Raw genomic sequence first — 21,479 nt, forward strand, 5'->3', positions numbered from 1 at the left:
TTTCTCATTGAAACATTTGAACAGAGCTGCTCCCTCAGGGGTTCCCAGTGTTACAACCCATGAGCTCCCAGTGCTGTGGGCACAGAGCTATTAAGACCTGGTTTCCTACAGAGATGTCCAGCAATCAACAGCTCCAGCTGCCATCCCATATCTTTACCACTTTTTCCCCTCCAGAAATGCTTGCTCTCTGTCATGCCCCCAAACTGCTGGCAGGGAAAGAAGCTGTAGCTATGAATGTGCTGGCTAGCACATGGACAACTGGCTAGCACATGCACAACTGGACATCAGTAGGATGAATGGTATGGAGAAGTCTAGAGCTCCCACTTTTCTGGGAAGGGGAGGTGGTGGGGTGGAGGGGAATTAATCTCGGTCTCTCGCCTCTACTGAGCCATCAAATTTCACAGAGTTTGTAGGCATCTTTGACAGGTCAACACTTATGGCAGATCCGGAAAAAATTGGTCAATGGGAGGGAAATGTGAGTGGGGGATAGAGGGGAGGGAGTGACTGGCAAATGCAGACAGATGACAGGTAAGTGTCCTTCAGCCCAACAAGAAAACCCAGTCTTCCTGAAAATACTTCTTTGTGGCATGGCCTTTGCTACAAAACTCCTGGCTCCTGTTCTTTAAAGAAAGAATGGGATAGATTTATCCCAAGGTCTCAGAGTTTGAATTCACCCGTAACTATCTAGCCCCATAATAATATGGTATTACTATTGTTAGCAACAGGCCTTTAGCTTTGTATTGAGTTTTCAGGGCCTCAGGACTGAGCCTTGTTGTTTGCTCTCACTGAACTTTTCCTGACTTGCCTGCAGTTTTATTTTAATTTGGTTTAGCTGACACAGCAATTTCTTTAACCAGCCAGGTGTCTATGGCTAATTTGTTTTACTTGTGTTTATCTTCATATGGTACAACTATAGTTTTATATAGACAGAAATAACAAGCATATAATATAGTCCATGTAGCATGAGATATTTATGACTCTAACACAATTATGTGGTATAGAGAAATACAAGCCTGGCACAGCAGCAGAGGCTCTGAGAAAGGGAGACACAGGACACAGCATAGAGGAGTACTGGCAGGAAATTATAAGAGATAGGGCACAGGCTGGCACTGGAGACCTCATCACTGTAAATAACTCACCCATGGTGAATTAAAGGAAATGCAGACCTGAAGCTGGAAAAACCTGGTTTTAGAGGTAACAAAGAGAACAAAGAAATAATATCTAACATTTAAAAATGGCACCAAATATAGAATATTTGGATGTAACCTGGAGCTGCAGACCAATGAAGAAAGAGCAAAGGTGTAAAAGTATGTTAGAAAACATAAAAACAGCCCCAGGTGGATCCTAGAGGGAGGAAGAAGAAACCATCAACACAAACACCATATTCCTCCCAACAAACAATTCCAGATGCTGATGATTGTTCATAAGATCCCACAGCCCTCAACACCACTACCAGACTGAAACCACCAACCCTAGGACCCAGAGAAGCAGTGGAAGAGTGAGCATAACACCAGGAAAAGGGGCAGAAACTAAAAAATGTGAGAATAACTATTGTAACTGATTTTTTTTTCCAAAACAGTTAAATCTAGCCTAATAATGATTAGACTCTTAAGATTTCAGTTATACTAACAATAAATTATTGGCTTTATTAACATATAATGTGTGCTTTCTCCTTGTCTATAAACAAGATCTTGAGTGTAATAACCCAAACAACAGTGATTGCTGCCCTCCAGCCCCTCTTTTGGGAGAAAACAGCTATTGGGAATCTGTATCCTCTATTGCACAGGCCCATTGAGGCTAAAGGATTGAGCCTAATAGGCGAACAGGGTTGTCTGAGGTAACCTACTGTTCTAAGAAGTAGATTTAAGACTGGCTAGATTATTCACATTAATTATTTCAACATTAATATTCAGTAACAAATGGCTTTTGCCTACAGATTATGATTTATCTTCTTAGGGATTTTGTACCGAAAGGCAAGGTCCCTTCACACATAGGATGTTGACTGGGAAAGACTAATGGAACATCCCTGTAAGAAGCAAAGCAATTTATCATCTCATGTTCCCACCTCTCATACTTGCTGTTTTGCCAAGAGTCCACAAGGATTCAAACCTCCTCACCAGCCCCAAGTACCACAACTACAGGGAGAGAGAAGTCTCACTTCACTGCTTCTACTCTAAAGCTATCAGGATTTCCATATATCCAGCATGGGGCTAGAAACCAATAAAGATGGAAACCATCTTTATGATTAGGGGTACTGACGGTTTCATCAGTACGACAATTCAACTAATTGACCTGCTACAAATTCAATATAGTCCATTTTAGGGTCTATATAAAAGTTATTATATAAGTTAAAATTAATTAACTTCTGTACATTGTCATTATGTATACCTTCATTTTGGGGGTAGAGAGGAAGGTTAAAAATACACATTTTTTAAAAATAGTCTCTTCTTCCTCTAATGAACCAGCCCCAAAGCATAGCTCCTATACAGATGTCACAGCACTGACCCTCCTGTTGCTAAAATGGACAGAAGTAATGGCACTTTTGTTTTCCCAATGCTTTTTACATTGGGCAGTTTATAAATTCTGTCCCTCCTTCATTGCAATAAAGAAAACAGTTGCCATGGCACGAGGTGAAACCAAACAGCTCCCTTTCTCTAGGGAAAGGAGAACAGCCTACCTCACCAAGTGTAGCAGCTTGTGATAGGTCTTCCTCTCAGATCTGAATGAAAATAAAGCAAGTTTCATTTCTAAGCTTTGAACTCCCCTATGAAAACCTGAATAGAAATACATAGAATACATATACTCTGCCACTGGCTGGCAAAGATGCAAAAATGATTCTTCTAGGCCTGTAGGTTATTAAGACAACCCGCTCGCTAAAACCTCTGGCTATCAGTAAACGAATCACTAAATCTCAATCAGGAGATAAATGGACATTTTAGGGAAGTAACTGTGATCTCAGGAAGCTCCTACTTACTTTGCAGCACAGGTGAATTGGGAATTGGAAGAAATAGTACTACCACCTTCAGCAGAAAAATCTCAAAGCAGTGCACAAACATGACTGGATGAAATCCCACAGTGTGCTAATAAGATAGATGCTATCCACCTCTTATGGCAGATTGGAAAATAGCGCACAGCACTTACATGCCCTGTTGAGGTCTCAAAATAAGTCAGCAGGAGCTCTGAGAACTGAATCTAGGGCTTACAGGCTCCTGCTCCAGTCACCACAATGCCAGGAACAACGAAGGATAAAAGTCTCAGAGTTATCCTGTGGACACAACGATAACAGCAGAGCAGTCTTCCTGCTGGTGTGAGCATGTAGGCATGTGTGTAATAGCTATATACAGAATCCCCTACATTTCACTTGGAAGAAGTTAGATATGTGCAAACAAGCTCAAAGCACCCAACCATCTACAGTGCAAGTCACTTCCTCAGGCTTGTGATTAAAGGTATTCCTCTTTCAAAAACCACCATAGCAGTTCCCTCTCTGGTATCTGTCAGAAAATAATTAATTCACAAAACTGACACTCTTCTTTTTTAAACAAATAAATTTTAATAATAAATGTTCAACATTTTAAAATTACATTTTAACTCAAAAATCATTGATTTTTTCACAAACTCATGGAGATTAGGATATTAACAATATATAATATTTCTTCATTTAAGACAGAACAGCCAATAGATAAAATGATTTGTGACTTGCAGTACTGTGCATTCAAGACTGCAAGTTCATAAACCTACAAAAAAACAGAATTATTTCTTCAATAAAGTGGAAAATCATAAATTGCATGGAACATTAGATTTCTGCATGGCACCACACCAGTCCCCTAAAAGTGAGGAATGTTGCTTCGATGCCTTCACAGGAACTCATGGGCTACATTGTCTCCCGTTTTCAATCCAGAAGAAATATGCAGCTTAAAAGGATATAGGACTGGGAAAGCTCATACACATGCTGAGCGATTCCTAAAAAATATGGCCTACTAAGAGAATAGTGATGACTTAGGGAAGATGGAGCTGACTTCTTGAAGAATGTCCATTTGGTACTGTCACATGTCAACTGCATCATATCAATATCTGTTTCTATATAGCTCCATGATTCAAATGAATAATGTTCAAGAAGCATGTCTTTTCCCCACTTCAGGATGGTTTTTTTCCTGCTGCTGATGCTTTTAAATTATGTTTCAGGACCTCATCCAATAGTACACAGCTTTTTCCTCAAGTGGAAGTAATTCAGGGACACAAATATGCAGGCTGGTCTTTATGTCCACATTCTTTATAGCAGAAGTATTGAGTTCTCCTGGATGTTGAAAAGTGCCACGGTGCAAGTGATGCAGCAAACTGGAGTGGTCAATAACAGTCCTACAGTGCAGGCTGATGACTGAAGCTGAACTGTGAAAAATACCAGAGCAGAAGAACCTGTCAAAGAAGGAATATGGTAAGTACATTCAAAATTAAGCATAATCTTTTATTCTCTTATGTAAATAAAAAGCATTCATTAGGAATTCAACATATTTAAAAAATGATAAATAGGAGTCCTTGTCAAACCCATGCACACTCTGTATTTACTAGTGGCAACTAAACCTCACAAGGTACTCAGATGATCTTGCCCAGTGCTATTGTGACCTTCTATACCCTGCTAGTTCCAATAGGATTTAAGAGCGCTTAAGAGTCCCATGAGCGATCATTCCCTTTTTAAACAGTCGCCTTGACTTATGCAGCCAAAGAACATTTGCTACCTAACTAAACTTCCCCTGCTACTTTCTTTGAGCTGGGTTGGAAACACCACAGTCAGATTCAATCATCCCACGTTCCCAAGAAGTCACACTAGGTAAATTTTTCTCTACATGAACTTGGGAGGACAGTATCTGGAAAAAATATAAATAAAAAATTCACGTGATACTGTGACACCTCCCTATTTGGAACAAAACTATGGCAGTGCAGCACATGAGAATGAGAAAGAGAAATGGTAACATAATTGTTCTTTCTGAAAACTGACTGGATAAAAGTCTGAGTTTGCTTCAAAGATGACTTTAGAGACTACTGAAGCAGCTGTTCATCCCTCCCTACTGGCCACATCCAAAACTACTCAATTAAAATAGACTGAGGGAAACACTTTCATATTTAAATAGATGACTAATGCTCATAAGTTAATAAAGGAAGACTTTTGCTATTTTAAAACAGCTCTAATGAGAAGCAGATCCTTCTCTCTCCTTCTTAGACCCCCAGCAATCATTTGGAAAGCAATATACGTTTTTCTGCATATTCTCCTCTAACCAGTAGGCCTTGAAATCAATGGCACCAGCAGAACAGAGACAATACCCTTACTTTTTGTTGTTGCTAGTGAAAGTTCTTCCCATTTAGATTATTCATTTCTCATCCTCAAGTAAAGAGCAAAGTTCAGACTGCTAAGCCCACTGCCATGCTAAAGCTCCAGATGCTTCGGAACCATGCAACCTCAGGAATGGGGCTGCGTGCTGGGAAGCTCCTGCAAGGCTGTGAGAGGAGGACTGCAGCAGGGCCATTGCTCTTTCCCGTTCTACCTGCACACCCTTTAATGATGGAGAAGGATTACAACCTCGTCTTGTCTCTGCCTCCTAAACTGGAGTTTGTCTTTACAAGTCATGGGATAGAGGTATCTGCACGGCACCCATATGTGCCATGGAAAAGGGGTGCTTTGCTCTAAGGAAGGCAAGTGCATTGATGGAGGAGGCAACATGTTCTGTTTCTCTGAGCTTGTAAGAGTGTAAGCAGCCTACTCTGAGAGTGAGTGTATTTGACCCAAGACAAATGAAAGCTCCTGTGCAATGTTGTTTCACATGCTTGTAGCCATCCCATTTTGCAAACTCAACATCCGCTTTGAGAACCTGATAAATCTTAGAAAGGAGGAGAAAAGTGGGTGACACCAGCATGGCTGCCTTTTGGAAAAACTGTCAAACCAACCTGTCTGATAACGCTTTATTTCTAGGACTACAGTCACACACACAACACACACAACCATCTTCCTCCAGAACAACTCTTCTGAGCAGAGCTTCCCACAATACCATAAGAACAGCCAGAGACCTCTGCTGTTCCTGTGGGGTTTGTGAAGAAACCTTGGCCAAACCAACATCAAAAGGAGTTTTACAATAAGATCATTAGCACTATGTTACAGACAAATTAATTAGCATTGAGCATGCTCAGATACTATATTGAAATACTCCAGCCAAATAACCTAAGATAGCACCAGAAATAAAATGTCTGAAGTGCCAAATTAATGCTAGAGTGCATTACAGAGGGAAGTTGAACAATTATAAGACTGTGAGTTAAAAGGAAGCTTTTTTCCCCTAAGAGTTTATCATTCTCCTAAGAATGCTAAGAACCGAATTCAAGGTTTAAAAGCTAATCAAACCAGTGAGACAAAGCAAGATGTTTTCCTATCACATTATACTGAATACCGAGTCCTTCCCAAGCAGCACCTCCACCTAAAATCAAGAACTGGCAAGTTACAGAAGGGTGGGTTTTTTCCAAGAGTCCTTTTCTGCTGCTCTTTCCCACGATAGCAGGGTGCCTTAAACATTCCACCTCATTGCTCTCGTCTCTGTGTTTCTCATTACCCCACTGTTCTCATCCCAGATACAAATGTACTTTCTCAGTACTTTAAGAAGCCAGGACAAATTGTACTATTAATCATGTTTTTCCATAGAATATATCAGACAGTAAGGGGATTAAGTTTCCATATTCTGCCTTATTGATGTCTTTTAGCATTGATTAAGAGAAAAAGATTGGGAACAGTAGATCAATTTATAAGACAATTTCATCTTTGGTTTCTCTGCCTGCATTTGCCTGATTATTGCCAGTTTTGATTCAGTAGTGTGGACATCAAACCATTCAAAATTACAAATCAGTCACTGGAAAACCATCATATGGCAGTGTCTTTGATTAGTGGTCATGTGATCATGACTTTTTTTAAAGGTGCCTATGAAAGACTTGTAAATGCTATTACAGTTCCCGTAAGTCTTCCAGAACTGTAGCAAGATGTCAGACCAGTAAGCAAATAATAAGTGGCAAAATGAAAGAACAACGTTTCCTGGAGCAGGTTCTTCTAATTCCATGAAGACTGAAATTTCACATGTAGTCTTTTCTAAGAAGTGAACAGGATGTTGTGTAAGTAAGTGGGCTGTACCACTGCCTCTTACAAAGTTGCATTTGAATTCCTGAAAAAATTAATTTTCTGGGTTTGTATGGAGGGAGGGGGAAAGAAGACCCAGAGTTAACAGCTTTTATTGAACAAATGTACAAGACAAACACCTAGAAGGTGGATTTTAAAACAAAGACCTAAGGGAAGAGTATAGTGTGCAATTTCTATCAGAAAACACAAAAAGAAAGAAAAAGCAAATGACACTATAGTAAGGAAATAACCACAAGGCTTTATGTGTGCATTGCTTGGATGATGAGAAACACTGAAAGAGTTATGCTTAGATACGTGGTACAAACAATCACAAGATAATCTCATAGCTGAACTGTTCATACTGAACTGTTAATGCAACTTGTTTAGAAGGGATGAGAAAAAGGGACACTGCAAGGCACATATTAATAGGTTGGTTTCAGGGGCCAAGGCAAAAAAATGCCTGTTTCCAGTCTGCTTTGAGACAGGAAGAAAGAAAAGATTAAAAGTTGCAAAAGTGAAACAGAAAAGTAAAAAATGTAAGGCTTAAGATTTCTGGCTTGTGAAGAGACTACAATTGCAAATATACCTCTGGATAGCACGCCAACACCATCTGACCCATGCATGTATTGATAATCATTGCTCTAGACAGTCCAGGTAAACAATTTATCTTCACCAAGGAGCAATAGCAAAGAATAATGCAGTGCTGAAGGGAGTGAAAAAATGAATTTATAGCAATATATTATTCACTAAAGTGAATTATCTTTTATTAATCACTGCCAAATTGGTAACTGAAACACACAGGAGCTAACAGAGACATTTAACATCAATTATTCTTCATCGGTCATAAGTAATAGAAGGAAAACAGGGATTCTTCCTGGGAAAAACTCGTAATGCGTTATCTCTAAAATACAGTAAGAGCAGTGAAGGTGGCTTTGTAAGAAGGTAACACAACTACTTTGAGTTTCTCCTTCCTGTTTGTATTAAGAAAAATATTTAAGCTGTAGTCACTGAATATAATTACAGATGCTTTCAAAGATCTTTAAATATTTAACTACTTAATCTTCACAATATCTCTATTAAATAGATGTTTCTCTGTACCCCCAATTTACATAACAAACATCTTTTAAGGCTTATTTTTTAAAGTGGTTTTGTTTCTTTCATGTGGTGCTGGAAACTGCAAAATATACTATATAGCTGCCTTTGCAGGTGCAGCTTTGTAGATGCAGACACAAATGAGAGGTTTTCAGCTCTTTGATTATTGCTGCCAGTCAAGCCAATATTCACTACAGGCTTCAAAACGTGGATGCAATTAAGTAAAAGGATAAAACCATATCTGTAAACTTCCAGTCCAGCCTGAGGCTCCTTCAAAGTTCAGCATGGAGAAGAAGGGCCCTGCTCGTGACTGCACAGCACGAGCACTTGGCTGTGCCGAGAGCAGACTGCAAGTTCTTGGCACTTCACCTGCAGCTCAATCTATTGATGGATGCTGCTTTTCTGAGCCAAATTTCCAAGTAGAGGGAAGGAAAGAAAGGCAGCGGGCTAATTTTAAACTTGACATTTCAGCAGAGAAAATGTATAGAATAATTGGAAAGACTTGCAACAAGCATATAAAATTTACCCATAGATTTTGACCAAAGAATTACTGGTTGATCTACCACTAGATTCAGAAGCTCTATACAAAAGAATATAAAAATAGTACAGCTAGATGAATGAACCTGGATGTTCTTAGGGCATACTATTTTTTCATGGATGATCTGAAAGATGTCACCTGTACCTTAATTAAATTTTTAAAAGTTACCAAATGAAGAGCGGCTGCCAGACAGTGAGAGAGAACAAAAGGAGAAAATGGGGCTTCTGCTCCCAAACTACATGCACACAACTCTGCTTAGTCTTATTGGGTATTCTGCTTGAGCATCTGATGGCAGAAGCTGAATCTTAAATGATATAACATTTAACCAAGTTTATTTTCATTAAAAAAAATAAAACCGATCCGGAAAAAAATAAAGCCCAATGTTATTCATTTGATTTTAAGCCCGACACTACCTAGCAACAGGACGTGTCTATTGGGTGACACAGAAACATGGAGCACACACATGCATGCATGCACAAGCGTCCTCCATACTGCTGAGATAATAACAACTCTAAAAGTGCAGTGTGGTGCAGGTCTCATAGCAATGGGAACAGTTACATTGGTTTACTGAGTTGTGACAGGACAGGCTCAACACAACTTTGAAACTTAGGATAAAGCAAAAACCTGGAAAAAAGCAAAAACCAGGCAACAATACTCATGTAATAATAACACTCACAGAATAATGTACAACACAGTGATTAAGAACGTGGGAATGAGTCTTTACATAATGATATGTAATGCTGCATAAACAGTAATGAAAGTAATTTAATACATACAAAATTGTAATTCTGCAAGTATTCGACAACAATGAAAATCCAGGAGAGGAAACGTTTGCCACAGTTGCTAACAGCATTGCAGTTACAGAGGAAAAGAGGAAACAGAGCCTGGCTGAATGTTTCCTTCACAAAACTGATCTTCCACAGCCAGGAAATTTAGAAAAAGGGTACAGTAGATGAAACCACGGGATAAGTTTGCCCAGGACCATTGTTCCAACAGCTCCACTAGAAGGCTCTAAAGAAGTGCTTACTTTGCCTAGGGAACTCTTTTGACCGGTGGCATCACTTCTCGTCAAAGAGAAGTATTATGGCCTCACTATCTGCTCGCCACCTGGACCGCTGACTGGTTGTCCAGTGCTACAGTACCTGTGCAGTGAGTGGCAGACACTATTATATCAAAATTCTCACCTACTTGTCCCAGAAGTAGCATTTTTCACCTACTTTGTACTCACATGATTAGAGCAGATAATGCTCCAGCTCTTTTTCACTTCCAAAAACTTAAAGCAGCCAGAAAGGCATCTTTTCTGGATGATTAAATTGAATGTAGAGCTGATTTTCTTTGTTAGTGTCTTTAAGTAGCCAAATCATAGCTATGAATGAATAAAAGCTGGCTTGCTTTGTACTGATGTAAATGATGACCTAAGTCACAAGGCTGAACGGGGTCTGATATCTGCTTGGAACAAAGTGAAGAACTCAGTGGTATTTACTATTATATATACATGTGTGGAAATATCTGTATGTAGAGATTTATGACCCTTGCTACAACAGCAATCCTTGGGCCAGATTTTTGAAGGTACATAAATAAGCAAGCAATATGGCTAGTGGGATTTACCAAAGCATATGTAAACCTTAAGAATTCAATGTCCACCAAAAGTCAGTGTCTGCAAAGATACTTTATAGATCCTAGTAGATCTGTAGATACAAGTGCCTAAACACCTTTGTCATTCGGCACTGAGGCCCCATGAGGTTGCTATGAGAAAACATATAAGACACCATGATTTTTTATATGGCAGAAACATCTGGAAGCTGTAAATATGTAAGATGTCAAGTCTTCGGTCCACAAATCCACTTGAGTTAAGTTGAAATTAGTGGCACCTAGGGACTTATGTATTTTTGTGCATCTGGCCTAAACCTCCTATTTCATGCCAAAGTTCTTCATCACAACAAAAAATGGAAGAACAAAGTATCAGCAAATACACAGAACTGTCTCTAGTTTGTTTCTCAGATGTGTGTGAAGTATCAGGTAGGTTAGTTAATAACTGACCAAGTTTGTAGATGCTCTGTCTTGTTTAGGGATCCTTTCTGGAATCCAGTCTGAACTACGTTGAGCAAAGTCACACCATCATTGCTTCCAGATGCTCTTGGAGTGGTGAGATGATTTCTATACGATTAAGTAGTGAACAGCTGCTTGAGGCAGCACATTGCAATCAGAGATGACACTTTTCAGATGAGATGTAGAACGGAAAAGCTGAGCCATTTTTTTGGCCCAGAGTGAACTTCATAAAGGATTCAGCTCTGTGCCTCACCCAAGTAACTGAAGCTGTTCCAGAATATTTAATCTGAGATTTTTATCCTCTGCTTTCTAAGGTCTTCCAGAAGGGCAAACTAGTGGTCTTATGCCAATTTCTGAACTTGATTAAGCCTCATTGTTGCTGTTAGCTCATTTCAAAGCAGAGTTTCATAAGCAGTCTTCCCGGTAGTGCAACCATCTTTGCTGAACCTTTCTATGGGCATTCAACATGCTGGGGCTACAAAAGGACAGATTACTTCTAACGTAAATCTGATGTAAAAGCACAGCCTTTCAGTAGACATAGAAATAATGTGTCATTACAGAAAGCTTCAAGAAGCAATGGGATGTGCCTACTACCAGCAATGTGTCTACTACTAGCTAGAGAATCATTAGCATTCAGGAAAGACTGATTCAGAAAGAATAAAGCATCATCCCAGATGTAAATGACACTGGTAGAAATCTTTGTCACTGAATTTGTTTGGTTAACCTGATTGCAACTTTGAAAACTGTTGACTCAACATAGCATCTCCAGTTTAACAGGTTCAGGGTCAAAGCCATATGCTCTGACAAGGGTGTGATATGAAAAACACTCCCCGTGACATGGTACAGAAGCACAAATCTGTCTAATGCAATCTGAGGACAGGTGCTGGTAGGCAGTGATGATCAGCTGGCAAACAGCTATGTCTCAGGACAGATAAGGTAGGAAGTGTTCAAAAGTCAACATATGCCAAATAGTACCATCTTTCTTCAACTGACATGCTTTAATTATTGAACACAAAGGAAAACTGTGGCAATGCAAGGCACTATTGCATAGTAGTTATGGGAAATGTTGACATTTTAAATAGTGGCTAATAGTGTTCTTAATTGCTTTTAGGAGAAACTAAACAGATAAATTAAATCTTCCCACACACAAATTGTATCACTGAGTTTCAAGATCTCTCGAGGAGATGCTGGCACAGGCTTCATTGTATTTTGTTTCAGTCTGTTGTGAATACATTGAGCGGCACAGGGAGAACGCAAGCACAATATATTACTGAAGGACATTTGAACAGTGAGAGTGTAGCCACTTTACTACTTGTACAGCTTTGACTCACAATGTACAGAGGGATACCTTCAGAATTGTAAGTATAAGGCTAATAGGCTCACTGAAGACAGGGGATGGCTGAAGGGAAGAAAAAGCACTCACAGAAAGCAAAATTCAATAGCAGAGCAAAAGTACAGTAATTGGCTTGAAAAGAGCTTTGTGTCTCTGTGGGGCATGCATATGTGAGTGGAACATCTCAAATCAGAAAGTGTTTCAAGATAATTAAAGCATTTTCAGATTTTCAATATCCTCTAAATGACCAAAAATGTCAAAGTCTTGTCTATTTGGAGCATTCAGCAACACACACGCAAATTAAAAATAAGGTAGCAAAGCTCTAATGCTGCAAGATGTTGAATATTTGGTGAGCAGAGCACAGTGCATACCACAGGAGCAGGTCACATCGGTATGAACTGATATAAGTGCAAGCTGCAGTGTTATCTATGATGAGTAATTCTGTAGTCAAGGAAGTTGCTCCATATTTATATCGTCATACGAGGAGAAAAGAATTTGTTCCGCTATTTCCAGCTACAACCAGAGAATGAAAATATCAGCTCAAAGACACTCGCACTGAAAAAAAAATCCATAGCCTACACATGCACAGAAAAGCATATGCACAGAGGCAAAAACTGACAGCTAAATTTACATCGACATGTAGGATTGATGTTGAGATGACTCTCACCAGTCCCAAGACAGATGAGCCATCCCACCCATACCAAGTGATGACTCCAAAATCATCAAGGTTACACTTAACCAAAGTTCAGGGTGGCCCCTTACAGAAAACAGGGACAGGCAGCTGGGGGACTTCAGCCGGCTCATCTTTCCCAATTGTAAGTACATCACATATCTGAAGGACTTAAGGGCAAAGAGGTGAATAGAGTTGAACATGGTCTTGTCCATAAGAAGTCAGCAGAGATCCAAGGTGCAAGTTTAGTAGGAGCTCATGGTCAAACCAAGTTATCAGTATAATCACAAAAACACGGGAGGAAGGGAAGGATCTGGGATGGGGGCAGCCAGCCCAAGAAGTACTGCTTGCTTCACTAGCAATACTGAGGAATTCCTCTGCAATTCTGCCACACATGGCACCCTCTCCGTAAGCCCAAACATCACGTTTAACCGTGACCTATCTCAGAGAAAAACCACAATCAGACCAAAAACCCCCAAACCTGGCTATCAATGCGAACAACTAGTTTGAAAACGGTGAGGAAGTGCAGGTTTTACTGGGATCAATCAAAATGGCAAAATTCAAACAAAAAAAGAAAACAATTGTGAACATGTTACTGAAAATTTTACTGAAAAAGTGATTGAAATTTTGCCATATGATTCAAACCAGAATTAGATATCTTTTAGATTTTTTTCTCTGATTTTTCAAATTGTTTAGCTTTCTGTTTCATTTTCAGTTATATTACACCACACAAACTTGTCAAGACTCTTCTGACTGCTTTCTCTTCCCTTACCTGCCCCGAATGATGTACTGAACGATACAAATGAAACAGTTTGATCCTTTCCATGCTTTTAAACAAAACATCTCGAATAAAATAGAATGTTTTCACAATTTTTACGCAAAGCATTTTATTTTGACCTTTTGAATATGAAAAAAATGCATGTTAGCACTTCTGAAATTAGGTGGTTTTGACTGTTCATGTTTTTTTGTATCACCTCAGGCTGAGATACAAGTCTGAATTCCTAGTTCATTGAATTACTATTCATAGTTCCTAGTTCCTGAATTACTATTCATATCTTTCCCCATACCCTCTCCTCGCAGTTCCTGCAGCATAGGCTATCACTGACTGTCATCAGGCAGGTGTTTCTCCAAAAAGTAACCTTCTTGCAGCTGCAAAAATATCTCCAAAAATGTCTCTAGGTATAAAAAGTTCCTTACTTACAGTCAACTGCCACAACACTGCCTGTGGTAGGCAGGTACTGTGGTCTCTACTTTGCAAATAGGGAAACTGAGGCATGCATTTCAATGATTTGCCAGTCTGAAGATTTGTGGCAGAGTCCACAGGGACAGGTATAAGCAAGAATCTACAAACTTATTGCAGCCATCCAATTCTGTATGATATGAACTAATATTAACGTAGGAGAGGGGGACAGCTTGGTTCATTCTCATGACTGCAAATGTTCCAGCTACTCAATATGGATTATGACAAATTATAACACTGACTTCAAGAAGTCTTGCTGAGGAAGCAACATTCAATTTCTTTCTGCAGTTGCAAATAACCTGTGTTACACTGGGGAAAATCCTGTGTATCTTCCAAATGCATTTTACCTACCACAAAAAATAACTCTGAAGCGATGCATTAAAAGCAAGCAGAAGTGTAAGCCAGAATGATTTACACACAGAACTCTGTCACAAGCAAAGGCAGTGTTTTGGCTTTCACTTATCTTGTGCCTAAGATGCATTTTTCTCTGAAGGGCTGGATGTAAGGATTTGTAGCAGAAATAATAAGGTATAAAATATAGTCTGGTTCACATCCTTGTCTATTCTACTGTTTGCTGGGGGGGCAACCTATATCCCTACTCCTTTTTTATTTTGTCATTGACCTTCATTATTTGTTTTCAAAGCTCCTAGACATCCAGCAGCCCAGTCACGTACGAGCTGCAATGGAGGCTCCAAAGACCTCCTCAGGAGGTCAAATGGTGTTCTCAGGAGGTCAGATGGTGTTCCCAGGAGACGGTTCCCATCCAGACTCTTTGGGGAAGGAAACTGTCACTTCTGAAGCTCAGCCAGTTTCTGGCAATATCCAAAGCAGGTTATCAGTCAAATATACCAAGCTATAGAGACCCCCAAGATAACTTTAGCCATCACAGTATTTGTGTATTTTTTAATAAATGTTTTCACTGAGAAAGAAGCAGTCGTCCTGAACCCAGGAGCTTATGGGTCTTGCGTCACTGGTTTTGGCAGCAGCTGCAGTCAGGCAAATGGGCATATCTAAAATCTCCTGGAATGCTATTAAGTGCAAGGAAATCATATACTACTATCCTAGGTGTCTTCAGTAGTTTTCCTGTACTAGTTCTCCTTTACACTAAGCTAAGCTGCAAGAATGGAATCCCTAATGTGTCTCCCATGCTAAAAGAAAAGCAGGAGGGAAGTCAAGAAGAGTGTCTCAGGGGAGGAGAATACAATATTTCATTTTTACACGGTCAACATGGAACAATTATCATGAAAAATGTGAATATTCTTGTAGCCATGGTAAAACATAATATGTATTAATGGTGCTCTTTTCAAATGGGACTCATCTCACTGCAAGGAAAGACTTTTGTAGTGCAGTGGTCTATATTTGAGTTAGTGGTCTAAATAAGATTTGTAGACAATGGAGAGAAATTGACTCTTCTGTGACAGGATTCATCTCATCCTGAGAGAATGGAGGAGATGGGATGATTCACATCTTAAAAGAGGTTATTTCTTTCCACCAATAATAAAAGGACCCTTAGACAACCATCTCAGAGAAGGCCACTGTGGACCTCCAAAATCTGTAACAATAAAGCGCACCCTGCCATTATGACTTCAAAATCCATCAGTCACCAGTAAAACTCATACTGTGGCAGGATGATACTCTTCTTCACTATCCATCATTATTCCACTCCATCCAAAGGCAGTTAGACCATTTACACATACATATACACATATGTACACAGAGTCTCTCTTCACTCTGAATCTTTACTTTGCAAAGTTCTGCTTCCTTTCAGATAAAAATGAGAAAAAGCTGAAAAAGCTAAATCATCTAAATTGAGATGCTATGTACAATCATTCTCATGCCCTCCTTTGACTTAGGCATTTCCTTTTCTTCTCTTGAACATTCCTCTTCAAAGTTTTAATCTTCATTATTTTCTCTCCTTCACTTTCTATGCTTTTCTACATTTCACTTTTTTTTTTTTTTTTGGCCATGTTTTCTTCTCCTCCTCAGTGGGCAGATTTTGAATTCAGTTTCCTCAGGCCATCTCCTTTACCTTTTGTCCCTGCCTTCTTCTTTGAGTTCTTCCTCTGCCTTGTTTTCGCTGATTTTCTGGTACCCTTCATCAAGACTCTGACACTATTTCCCCAGGATTATCTCGCAATCATCTTATTCCTGCCTGTTGCTGTTAAATAGAAGAAGAAAGCTAGTAAGGCTTAGTTATCCCAAATCTATGATTCTATCATCTAAACTATTTAATTACTATTCTAACTAGTCTCAGTGACCTGCATACCTCTGCACCATTTAGATGTTTATACTAAGCATATTTTATATCATGATGAACAGATATAAAATACAACATAATCAAATATAAAATATAAACTTCCATGGATGGAGACAAAGAATCAGAGAGAAGGTGATCTTCATTAAGTCAAAGAGCTATTGAATAACCAGTATACTGCAGTAGATGATACTTGGTCTAAGATATTAAGACTCCTCATTTTAGCTAAATGACTGAAAATATATTGAATAAGTCTGAGGGAAAAGAAGTACATATGCTGAGGGTAAAGATTAAACCCATTCAGGTCCTTTGAGGGACTTGCTAAAGATCAGCTCTGATAAACTAATGCTTTCTGTTAGGAATAGGTTCCCTTTGATGCATGTAAACCTGAAACGTAAGACATGCACAGATAAAAGAATTCCTTAGAAGGTGTGCATCAGGAAAGCATTTAGAGCAAGTCTGCAAGATAAAGGGAGACAGAGACCTTTCTGATTTAATCTGGGTGTAAGAAGAGTAAATGTGGTTTTTATTTCTTCACTTGTGTTTGTAGAAATATCCACTCTTATATAGTCCATTTGGTTTTAAGTAACCAGTTTTATTTTCACTTTATCCAAGGGCATTCTTCTCCCAGGGATGTAACCTGAGGCACTGGGACATCTTAAGTGCTGTAGCACAGAAACAAGGATCTTAAAATGACGTGGTAAGTAGGAAGGCTCTTTGACATTTAAAAAACCAATACAGAGCACAGCCAAACTAGGAGAGTCTTATATGAGTTATGTGAGAGTGTCCCTATAGCCTCTTTGCACCGCAAACCTTCTCCATGCATCCCAATCCTATTTTCAGACTCTTCCCAAGCTCCCATGACTTTCTAGCAATGTCTGCATGAACCCCTGAAATCTTCGTGTCACTCTTCCCACTGCACGCAGATGCATCTTCTTCATTACCGAGAATTTGACCCTTTTCTTGCACAGGCTAATTCCTCTGCCAAGCGTAAAGAAGTCCCTTCATAATGACAGACTACTACATCCAGAGGTAAAGAAGAGTATGAGGAGTGCTATAAAGTGTGCATGTTCCATACCCACCTATATGAACGCAGTTTGAGCAGAAATTCAGCTGGGAAACTAGCAAAGATATAAATGTGCCTACACGGAGATACATCCAGCAAATGCCAGCCTTACACTTCAGAAAGGATATAGAAGAACTTAAGAAACAGGCGCTGTACCCTGCTAACAGCCTGTGGATAAATGCCAGCACAGACATCTCATGGCCCACTGTTTCCTGGCCATAAAGACTAGACATCTTGTGAGAGGTCAGCAAGAAAAGCCCAGTGAAGACTGTTCCACCATCTTCGATCTCTAGAGAAAACATTTTGGTTTCCGAATACCGAATACTGAATACCTTCAGTAATTCAGAATCCAAATGTGATCAAACTTAACCTTCAATGTTGATGACAATGTGTTTAGGATGACAGAATTACTGATTTCTCAAGAATACATGTTTTCCATTAGATTAAAAGCAGCCGTTTCTTCTTAAGGGGAAGATAAGGATTGGTAGTCATTAAGCTTGCATTAAGAAAAATACAAAAAAGACATAGCACCAAGAGAGGAAAGTACTTTCTTCAGGTATAATGAGAGTTAAATTAGAAGTTTAATGATCCAGTGTAATAATCCTCTGACTTCAAGAAAGGCATGTGGTATCCAGCTGGCCAAGAGTGATTTTGACTACGTGCCACCACAAATGTAGACTCTCATTTAATATCTGTGGAACAAAACTAAAACATGAACACAAATTTCACACCAATCAAGTGAAAAATACTTGTTTGGTTTCAGGTCTTTGAGTTGATCTTTCACATGTTGCAGTTGACAATCAGATGCCTTTCCAGCTGTCAAAATGTGACCTTATCCTCTGCCTAATCTGGTCCTGAACAAATGACCACTGAGATGCTAAAACTTCATCTAATTTCTGACTTTCTGCTGTAAATGAACTGTAACTGAGATTTAGCAACTGGGAGTAGAGGTGTTTTTACCTCAAGAGGAAAGGCAAATGTGCTTGCCATACAAAGACTATCATTTGATTAAATGAATAAAAATACCGCAGAAGAAACTTGCAGATTGGTGAATATATTGAGACCATCAAGACATAAATTAAATCTGGGTTTTTGCTTTTGGGTTTTTTTTTAACTGAGTTCTGATTTATGAAAATAAAAACTGGATGTAAAGTTCCCACTGACATGTGTTCTGTCTGTTCATACTGAGAACATGAAGTAATTTTAAATGATACCTTTTTTGTTGCTCATAATGCATTGCCACATGAGAGGACTGGTCCACAATTTTGCCCCCTCAAGAGCCAGATGTCCCTATTAATTTTCTCACACTATAACTTTCAATTTGTCCTCTTCATTTGCAGAGAGCTGAAAAAGAAAAGAAAGGAATATCATCTCTTGCTCTTCATGATACATAGTCTTCATGAATATATCTTTCTTAAGCTGTGTTACAGCCTTTCCTTCATTTACCAAATTCATAACAACTGGCAGACAACTTTGTGCTTTAGCGTAATTACAAAAAAAAAGGCTCTAACACTGTTTATTATGAAAATATTGTGCAACTTAGTAAAAGGATGCACTTACCTTGAGCTTAAGTTTGTAGATGGAGAAATGTCTTTGATCCCTGTTACATGGGCCAGATGGATCAGACTGCCTAATCTTTGGGGCATCCAAGGACATCATACGCAACAGCCGCTGGCAGTGAAGGGTGGGAGATGGTTCCATGTCTGGTTGCTTTCTTTGTGAAGCTATCTTGAAAATGAAGAGATTTCTTTTGCTTTTTTATCACTATCTTGCAAAAAGCACAGATGCAACTATTGGCAGGATTTCCCTTTCAGGGTATTGTTCCGTTAATGTAAGAGTGAATTTTGGATGCATTTTATTTTCTTTCTGATCTGCTGTCTTTCAGGCCTACTGAAATCCTAATCTAACCAATTTCCAGAAGTAGACAACAGGAATGAAGAGAAGAGCAATACTGCCTCTTATTTCCCAGGATTTTTCTGTTCTGCTTATTTGTGTTCATCCTCTAGGTTTCTTTATGAAGAATCAGCAGTGTTTCAGCTAAAGACAGGTTGTTTAAAAACGGAGATGCTTAAGTGACATATTTCCTTTGAATATGACATGTTTGAATGTTAGAACCAACTAACCACATAGAAAAAATTTTCTCCTCTCTTTTCATAAGTCTGTGTTGACCAAATAAAATGTCTCGAGTACAGATGTACTGGGGGAAGAGAAGCCTGAGAAAAAAAGCAATCAAATAAACACTATGCACAGAAAGCATCCATAGCTGTACAGATCTGATCACTGTTACCAAGTTTCTATAGAATTATCCACTTGCTACCTATACGGCAAGCGCAGCATCATAGTTAGGGTTACACTAACAAATCCAATACGGAGAGGAACTTGTTCCATTGAACATGTTTACCTGCCTCTGGCTCCTACCCAGGCAGCACATCAGCCACCCTCAGCAGCACGATGCTTGCACCCATGCAGAGACAGAGACACGGGCACCTCTGCCCAACTAATTTATTTTCAGTTATAGTGTTGACCTTCCCTGTGAACTACACCTGGAAAGGTTTGTGTATTCAAGTGATTCAGAGCTAAACTCATGGAAATTTTAATTTGTAGCAGGGCTACAAGTAAAACAAAACAAATAGGGTAGAGACCACATGAGAAGCAGTCATCCTGACTGGGAGGTAAGCAAACAGCCTCTGGCTGTAAAGAAGCGGACTTACGCAAACACACCAAGTTGGCTATTCCATCTCACAAGTTAATAGTTTAAGGATGGCAGAACATTTTTCTTCGTTGAAAGGCTATCTGCTGGCACAGGAAGGAATCAAATTCAGATGAGTTTTCTGAAGAACAAGTTCCAGGCGTTGCCCAACACATGCAGGAGGCCAGGACGCAGTTTTCAGAGGTACAAGGACCACCAGCAGAACAGAGACTGACCGAGCACTGTGCCTTTTATGTCAATGCACAGTCAGTGCTCCGTAACCACACTGAAAATAGTTATGTACAACTGTATCTGAGTTCATTTCTCAACACTCAAAAACCATTATTAACTTCCATGAGGAAGATACAGCTCTTTGGCATATTTCTAAGCCTAAATTTATTCGGATTTTGTGAAAATGTGGCCAAACACCACTAAGCCCACCTTTCTGTGCATCTTCTTTAGACCCTGCCTCTGCTGGACTGTCTTTCTTTACATTATACTGTAAGGTCCTTTAGTTATAGCCATGGAAAAATGCTTTGGTGATCAGTATCCTTTTCAAATTTGATTTAGGCTCTTAATTGATTAAAAATCAGAGCAAGCCAATGATACAAGGGCTCTAGAGTCACAGAGCCTATTTAAGGAGAAAATTTAAGGAGTTTTCTCTTCCAGAGAGTTCTTGGATATCTCTGATGTGTAGCTGGTAAAACAAAGCAGAGAAACATGCAAATTTACAATTTACACCTATATAAAAAAATTTGTAAATAAGCATAAGTCAGACATTGTTGCATTTTATCCTGCTTGGAGAAAGTGTAGAGCAGTTGACTGAATTCAGTTAAGTTGGATTAATTAAGCTGAAGTGAAGGAGATGATTGAAAATTCAAATTTCAGAACGTAGGCAGAATGGAAAACCTGTGCTATTCGCTTGGTAGCTCCATCAGTAACACGTATTGAAAGCAAATGGGTACATATATCTCCATTCCCCCAAACAGGAAACTATTTGTCAGCTACTGCCTAGTTCAGTGATATATAAAATGCCTTTATATTTTCCCACAGGAATGTGGAAAAGAAACCAAAATCTTTTCAGGGACCGCTTTCCTTCAGCTTTAAAACATCCCTCTAACATGCTGCTCTCTAGTGTACAATACGAAATAAAAGTGCACAGAAAAAGCTTCCCTGGTTAGCACAGGGACACTTCTTGGGAAGGAGGAGACATAAATTCCCAAGGGATTTGCCAGAAGCAGGACTGAAATACCCACCAAGCAGTGCTGCTGGGGCATTTAATGCCCAAAGTTGGATGGACACACTGGCGTTGATGTCTGGGGTGGGAATGACTCTGGGAGGACGCATCAGGGAGAGGGGAAAAACCTGACAACGTGAACCAGAATGTTTCCTTCTTCTAGTGTT

General features: G+C 39.3%; 1 protein-coding gene and 1 long non-coding RNA gene across 2 annotated transcripts in view; both read right to left on the reverse strand.

Moving 5' to 3' along the window:
• Positions 1 to 21,479, reverse strand: part of DLG2 (discs large MAGUK scaffold protein 2) — a 1,049,275-nt gene that overhangs the window by 983,750 nt on the left and 44,046 nt on the right. The gene's annotated exons all lie outside the window — the stretch shown is intronic.
• Positions 3,717 to 18,989, reverse strand: LOC140646608 (uncharacterized). Its single transcript, XR_012040503.1, has 3 exons — positions 18,947 to 18,989; positions 18,601 to 18,730; positions 3,717 to 4,413 (listed from the first exon to the last, which is right to left on the reverse strand). It is a non-coding gene; the product is annotated as an uncharacterized lncRNA (long non-coding RNA).

Source organism: Ciconia boyciana, chromosome 1 (genome assembly GCF_034638445.1).
Source record: "Ciconia boyciana chromosome 1, ASM3463844v1, whole genome shotgun sequence".
Taxonomy (NCBI): domain Eukaryota; kingdom Metazoa; phylum Chordata; class Aves; order Ciconiiformes; family Ciconiidae; genus Ciconia; species Ciconia boyciana.